Consider the following 7,873-nt stretch of genomic DNA (forward strand, 5'->3'; position numbering starts at 1 on the left):
GGCGGGGCGCCTGGGTGGCTCAGTCGTTAAGCATCTGCCTTCAGCTCAGGGCATGATCCCAGGGTCCTGGGATCGAGCCCCGCATCGGGCTCCCTGCTCTGCTGAGAGCCTGCTTCTTCCTCTCCCACTCCCCCTGCTTATGTTGCCTCTCTCGCTTGCTGTGTCTCTCTCTGTCAAATAAATAAATAAATAAAATATTTTTTTTAAATAAAATAATAAAATGGGACTTGGCACCATTTTCCCAGCACAACCATCTCACAAGACTTTCTCTGGACTCCTGGGAGCAGCGCCTGGTGACACCTCCTAGAACGTGCAGCACAGTCGAGATCTCAGGGATGGGCTCCAGAGAGCACTTCCCTCTATGACCTTGGCTGAAGATGCTGCCCGTGCCCTTGAGCATGGAGCAGCCATCAGCAGATGGTCTCTCACACCCAGAAGGGCTGCCTAGGACCCACTTCCTCCTAAGCAGCCCAGCACTCAAAGGAGTGGCTGAAGTTGGCGGAGTCCACACTTGCCTGGGGGGGTGGGGAGTGGGAGCCTATGTGGCCAGACCCGCCTGGACCCACACAGAGGCCCCTCGAGTCAGAATGCTTGGGTCAAGCCCCTGCTTCTCTCTGGGCCTCAGTTTCCTCATCTGTAGTGGAAAGGGCCTCTCAGCTCTAACACCCCAACACAGCATGTTCCTTGGGCTAGTAGTTCAAGGGCTTGTAGTTGAGGCTGCATTCGGAGCCTCCTGACTTACAGGCTGTGGGAGAGGGATTTAATTCAGAGGATGAAGCACACCCAAAGTCCCCAGCTTTATTTATTCCCCGGGCTCCCACAGTCTCTGCCACTATAAATATGTACTAGCTCACTCCACCAGAAAGCGCAGGTGGCCTGGGGGCAGGCTGGTGGGGGGAGGGGGAATCCCCCAAGCGGTGCATTTACTCCGGTGCCCCGCGGGTGAACCACCACCAAGTGGTTGGCCAACATCTGCCCACATGTTTCCTGGATGAAATCTTGAGCAGCAAAGGGCCCGGGAAGGGAGGGGACAGCTGTGAGGTAAGGGCCTCCAGGGTGGTCTAGAACAGGAAGAGGGTGGCAGGCTCTGCACCTGCAGGTGTGGGGGCAGGGTCACGTGGGTGAGTCATGGGTCCGAAGCTCTGGAGCACCAAGGCAAGGGACCTGCTCCGGGAAGGCTAAGATGCCCCTCTGGAACAAGGTAACCTTCCAAGGGGGATGCCGCAGCAGAGATTGAATTTAGGAGTTCTGGTTCTTTAGACAAAGACCTGTCCGTCACATCACAGGGTGAGTGAGGACAGGAAATCAGCTTGAAAGGACCTGAACTTCTCATCCCCTAAAAGAGGGGAATGAAGCCCCTGTAGTCCAAGGAGTTCAGAGTGGGCTCTTGCAGATAGCCATGCTGGCTCTCCGGCGCCATATTCCTCCCCAAGGCACGAGGACTTGGTGAGGCCAAGAGGACACGTCCAGCGGCATGATCCCACGTACTGCCTTCTACTCCGGGAGCATCCACAGGCCCAGGCGCTGGAATGTCTGTAAGATGTTTACTGTGGTAACTGCAACAGTCACGGTCTCATTAGGAAAACAGGGCCCAGGCCAAGCGGTTTAAAAGTGAATTAATAGAAGAAAGAGTTACAAAAGTGACAGAAGAGCAGAAAACCTAAACAGGGAAGGGTAAAACAACCCAGAGATTAGAAACAGCAAGAAACTGCTACTTCCCTAGGGTTGGAGGGACAGAGGGAGGGAGGGGATTATCAGGGGCTAGAACCGGGACCAGCAGGAGCTGGAACCATGCCCAGCAGGAGCTGGGAATGCAGAGGAAATAACAGCCATTACTGGAGACACCACCTGAAGCGGACAGGACAGAAGAGAGCCTTTCCAAGGCTTCTCCCTTCCTCCCAACACTGATCTCTCACCAGGGACTTCCATTGGCTGGATCCACAGGAAGCCAGAGCGCAGTGGAGCCTGGGAAATGTAGTCCACAGGGTCAGGCGCCTGCAACACAGAGCAGAGCCGGAAACGATGAGGGATGGGTAGGACGGCCTGTTGGAAAACGACAGGCTCCACCGCCTTCATTTTATGATGGGATGAAAAGGTCTCTTACACCTACCCAAGGGCAGGAGATCGCCTCAGCTGACATCTTTGAGTCTCTTCTGATCCATACAGCAGCAATGGAGGCAGTGAGCAGGGAGGGAGCAGGCTCTGTCACCCAGGTCCCTATCAGGAGGGAGAGTGGGAGAATGACCTTAGGTGGGCACCACAGGTCACCTGGACTGGTGTGGCCTGGAGAGTTGGGATGTCTGTGCTTCCAACACTTGACATTCCCTGCACAGCATTCCCCTGAGGGGCCCTGCCACCAGAGCTGAGGCTCTGACTCCTTTTTAGCAGGAGTGGCTGGCCAGCTTTACCGGGAAGTAAGTAACAGTAGTAGCAGTCGCTGTTGGTGAAGCATCTGTTAGTCTAGGCACTAAGCTTCATGCTTTACGTGCATTATTTCATTTAATCCCTTTAACAACCCTCTAAGATAAGTACCCAGAAAAAAATCATAGAAACAAAGATGTGTCGCAGGTATCTACAAATAACCGAACAAAGTCAAAGTCCTGAAACTGAAAAATGAGAACATCCTAGAAGGTCTGACTATGCAGTGTGGCTGCTTGAAGACAAATGAGACCTTCAGGTCAAAGTAGTCTTTTATTAAATAGATAGAAAAACAATGAACTTCTGGGGCGTCTGGGTGACTCATTCGGTTAAGCATCTGCCTTCAGCTCAGGTCACGATCTCAGGGTCTTGGGATCAAGCCCCACAAGCCCCAAGAGGAGGCTGCTTCTCCCTCTTCCTCTACCTGTGGCTCCCCCTGCTTGTGCTCTCTCTCTCTGTCAAATAAATAAATGAATAAAATCTTTTTAAAAAGGGAAAAAAGAAAAACAACTTCTGGGTATGCTCTATGAAATAAAGCATGCATCATTACTACATATGTTTTCGTTGTATAGTTATTTGATTTTGAAAGTGATTCAACATTGAAAAAATTTCACATGACATCATATAAAATATCGAGGAAGAAATGGAAGATCAGAGAGGTGGAGTAACCTGCCCAGGGTCACACAGCTTGTCAATGAGAGACCTCGTATCACCCAATGGAGTAACTGTTAATAACCCTCTACACACTGCTGACGTTTCCCCACCTGTCCAGTCAGGTTCAAAGCTCCCGATCCCCGAGCCGAGGTGGCTGGGGAAGAGGGGTGACATTGGACATGTATGTTCTGGCAGCATCCTGAGCCAAATACAAACTGGGAGACAGCGTGGTCATCAATGCATCCATGTGAGCCCAGTGAGTACACTGAGTGCTACCAGAATGGGGCCAGTACGTTCCCCCAGTGGGACAGCAAACAGTCAACTGTCAGAAGTCTCTCCGGCTCTCCCTGGCTTTTCCCTTGAAGCCAATAAAAAGAGCACATTATAAAAGAACTATGGAGCTCTTCAGTCTCCCTGGTCACACACAGGCCCAGAGGGGCTGGGTGACTTGCCCAAGGTCACACAGCTGGCGCAAGAAAAACCACACGGCACCACCACAGACACCTGCAAATCTGTTTCGGGGCCTGCTTCCTCTCTCTTCCAGAAAGCCTCTTTGCTACTGCCGAGTTTCAACGGTTTAAACCTAGAGGGTGGAATGGGTGAGATCTGGTTTTTCATACACTCCTTCATAGGTTTGAAGCCAGATTTTCCTCTTGAACTGAAAGTTTTAAGTTTAAAAAAGAAATTAAGTTTTAAGACCTAGCTCTCTCCCTCCTCCCCACCCCAAATATATTAGAACCTTCTTTTCCCAGACCCCTCAAAATATATTTAATCTCTATGGTGAGAATATGTTTATATTCTATAGCCAGAAAAGACGAATTTGTGAGTTTCCTCAGTCCTGGTGAGACAGTTCCCAGGAAAGGAGGTTAAGTCTTCACTGCTCAAGAGAAAAAGGATGGCCCCCAGCCCTGGGGCTGCACGGGATAAGCCAAGTCAGAGGGGAGAAGGGCTCACTCATCTCAGCTCAGGTCTGCAGCCTCGGACACCAGCCCTCTCGTCCAGCTCCTGCATCAGGGAGCTGTGGGTCTCCATCTCCCAGGCTCCCCTGGCTGTGTTTGAAGGGAGGATTAATACTCTGGCACAATTCATGTGCCGTGGGGGTCAGGGGTGCTGATCACTGGAGTTCTGGCTCATGGCTGGTGAGTTGCAGGGGACAGAAGGCTAATTCTACCTCAGTCAGAGACGGACAATCCAGCAGAGAGCTAAGCTACGTCTGAATGCAAACATGGTGTTCCATCGGTTAGCTATGGCTGGGTAACAAAACCCCTCAAAGCTTAGTGGTTTAGAACAACCACTTGGTATTCGGCTTGTAAGTCTGCAGGTCAGTCATCTAGGCTGCACTCGGCTGAGTGACTGTTCTGGTCCCAGCTGGGCTTGCCCCGACACCTTTAGCTAGCTGCTGGGTTTGCTGAGCCTCGCTGACCAAGGACGGCTCAGCGAGACGCCCTGTCTCTACAGCCTGGGCTCTCTGCTTGCTGGCCGGTGGGTTCCCAAGACAAGAGCAGGGGTACTCAAGGCCTCTTGAGGTGCAGGCTTAGAATGGTCAAAGTCATTTCACGTCATTTTCTGATGGCTAAGTCATTAGTCACAAGGCTAGGCCTGACTTAAGGATTGGGAAACCGCCCCCCCCCTTGATGAGAGAACCTGCAAGGTCACATTGCAAAAGGGCCAGAATATAGGGAGGAAAGGAGGACGGTTACTGTATTCACAAATGATCTTCCCCAGATGCCCATTCTAAATTCTAGGAACAAAGTGGGTGCTCAGGAAGAAACTAGATCTATTTTGAATAGAATAGTCCATCTAAGCCAGGATTCTGTGGCCCGAGACTGGCGAGCACCTACGACGCGCAAGCCTGAGGCCTCAGCAGTGGGCAGCCCCGCCAGCTGTGGGGAGCTGGAGCCCCTGAATCCTGGCGCACGACGACGGACCGCTAAATTGTGAGAAGTGTTGTGGGCCTGTTGTGAAACCATCATAGCTTGACACTGGCCGTGGTGGGGGTACTCCGACAGCATGGGGAAGGGTAAGCACCACAGCGCAGAGGGCTTTTTCTCCGAGAGAGCTGGTGTGCCGGTCCACCACTGCCCTTAAGCCAAAGCAAACACGTTCGCTTCCAGTCTCATGAGTAAGGCGGGTGGGTGCACCGCGAAGGAGCATAACACACTAGTCAGCACGTGATGAGGCAGCCCAGGAAGGTGAACTGAGAGGCTGGGGACTTGCAGGGGAAGGGTCTCAGAGTCCCTGGGGAGGTGGACATTAGGTAAAGCATCCTGGAAGAGGTGGCCTTTCAGCTGGGCCCTGAGGAATGAATAAAAGGTGCCATGGCCAGAGAGCGGGGCTGAAGCCACAAGTGCACTGTTTAGGGTCCGTATGGGTTCCAGTGACAGAAAACCCCAAATGGCAGTGACTCAAGCAAGTCAGAAGTCTGATTTTCACCCCACGGCAATCTTGGGAAGGAGGGGGCCCAGGGGAAGGCTGTGCTTCCTACCCTGCCCTTCAGTCCACCCCATGTTCTAGAATCTCAGAGAGCAGGGGCAGGACCTTCCCCCTATCTCTCCCCTTCTTGGAAGCTGGGGGTCATTTAACAGCCCTGGATTTGACATCCAGCCTCCTCCTTTGCTGGGTGACCTCGGATAAGTTGCTTAATCTTTCTGACTCCTGGTTTCCAACTTGGTAAAATGGAGAGAAAGCAATGCGTGGGGACTCAGGGGGTGGCCCTGTGCAGAACTTAGCACGGTGGCTGATCCAGGGCAGGCACTCAGGGGAGAGAAGGTATGAGTAAGAAAGAGATGCAGAGACAGAGGGATAGAGAGACTGGTTCTTTCCAGGTGTCAGCCAAGCCCCTGCCCACCCCCCCAGCTTCTCTTTGTCTTGTCTGAGAAGCGAGGCCACCCTTTTTTCCAGGTGTGGGTGGGTGGGATGACTGCAGTGGGGAGAAGGCCCTAGGGGCCTGACCTCATGGAATTTGGCTCTACGTGGGCAGCTTTGCTGAACCTTGACCACTTCCATCTGGCCATTTCAAGGAAAGGGTCCATGGGGGATGCCTGGCCCCAGCCTCCCACCTGTCCACATTCACCTGCAGCCTGTGACCCCCACAAGAAGACTAGACCAGCCGCACCTGTCTGCAAGGCTTCTCTGGGAAACAGTGCCACATCCTCCGCAGTCGAGGGGTAAGGCAGTCTGGTTGCGGCAAGTCCCCAGTACTACCATGGAGAGGGTGAGGGCAGGAGGTCTGCGGGTCAGTGATCCAAGCAAATATTTGGCAGATCGATGCTCAAGGTTGACCTTGACAGTTCATCCCCTGGGTCATCAGGAAGTGGCTTCCCGATGCTCTCCCCCACACTTCCCTTCACTGCGGACTTCGCCTTCCACAGCAGGCATTTCTGGCTTGGGTCAGCTGTTTACCCAACCTCCCAGCCCCTAGGCTAGAGCCCCTTGCTTTGCCCACCTAACCCTGCTGGTCCCAGGACAAATTATCTCCTCGGAGTGAGCGGCCAGAGGAGGCAAGCATCTGGCACTGCGCCCTGTCCCTCCTAGTGAAACGCCAGCTTGCTTACTCTCCCCTAAACTGCCCAGCCACACATCCCTGGCCCCCCTCCATCTGGCGAGGACATCCCTCTCCCAGGCCCCGGAGGGAAAGAAACTTGGAGGGAGCTGGACCCATATCCCACTGCAGCTGGAGAGGGAGTCCTGTGCTTTCTCAGAAAGCTGCTGAGTGTTGCCTGGAGCCAAGAGCCAAGAGCGCAACACTGCCTCTCAGAGCGCTTTGTTCCACTTACTGGAGGGCTAAAAATACACTGGCACGGCCAAAGGCAGCCCTCGAGAGCCCAGTGGAGCCGGCAGTGGGGACTCGGTATCCTGGCACCTGGCACAATTAGAAGGAGAAACACAGTCCCTCCTTCAACACAGAATCCACCGGCCCCCTGGGCCCTGGCGCCCGCTTTGTCTCCAAGACTCTTCCTTATGTTTCTTCTTCTTGAACATGTGGGCTTCCCTGCACCCCTGCTCCACCCCCGCTTTCTCCTCTTTCCCCAGCCTGGAACTTCATTCCTGGTGGGAGCCTGGGCCTGCCTACCTGACTGTGCTTTTATACATGTCAAAACAGCAGCTCTCCTGAAAAATGCCCAGGAAGCTTCAAATTCCTCCAGCAAAGCCACAATTAGCAGCAAGGCTTAAAATGAAAATCTCCTTAGCAGACACTAACCCAGGGGTTTAAACTCAAGAACTATGTATTGACACCAGGCTTTAATCGGTCTTAATCTTTCCAGGACCTCAAGCCTCTTTGAGAATCTGGTGGAAGCTATGGACCCAGAAAAATTGCTCAGAAGCAGCATTCTCCCAGCAGTTTTCAGGGATTTATGGATAGCACGAGCCCAATCCAGGACCACTACCCCCAGCACACATCTCCAAGCGAGGAACACTTTGTTGACTGGAAGCCAGGCACTGAGCTGGACCCTGAGCTGGAAAGATAAGAGTGGGGGCTGACTTGCAGACACACAGCAGCCAACCCCATGTGCGTCGAGAGAGGTAAAAGCCAGGGGCCTTGGGCTTAGAGAGTGGGGAGGAGGGCCAGGGGGTAACAAGAGTGTGGAGGAGAATGGGGTACAGTGGAATGGAGTTTAGAAGGACAAACAAGATTACCAGAGAGAAAATGTAGGGTGAAAGATTCGTGTACAGAATTCATGGTTTTTTTTTTATTTTAATGTTTTTTTATTATATTATGTTAGTCATCATACAGTACATCCCTGGTTTCTGATGCAAAGTTCGATGATTCATTAGTTGCGTATAACACCCAGTGCACCAT

The 7,873-nt window shown here is 52.7% G+C and overlaps 1 long non-coding RNA gene across 1 annotated transcript; it reads right to left on the reverse strand.

Annotated features, from left to right (window-relative positions):
* Window positions 1-211: 211 nt before the first annotated feature.
* Window positions 212-6,267, reverse strand: LOC117795687. The gene is made up of 4 exons (XR_004619799.1): window positions 6,188-6,267; window positions 2,111-2,217; window positions 1,917-1,995; window positions 212-1,533 (listed from the first exon to the last, which is right to left on the reverse strand). It is a non-coding gene; the product is annotated as an uncharacterized LOC117795687 (long non-coding RNA).
* Between the last annotated feature and the right edge of the window lie 1,606 nt (window positions 6,268-7,873).

This window comes from Ailuropoda melanoleuca, chromosome 13 (assembly GCF_002007445.2).
Source record: "Ailuropoda melanoleuca isolate Jingjing chromosome 13, ASM200744v2, whole genome shotgun sequence".
NCBI classification, from domain to species: domain Eukaryota; kingdom Metazoa; phylum Chordata; class Mammalia; order Carnivora; family Ursidae; genus Ailuropoda; species Ailuropoda melanoleuca.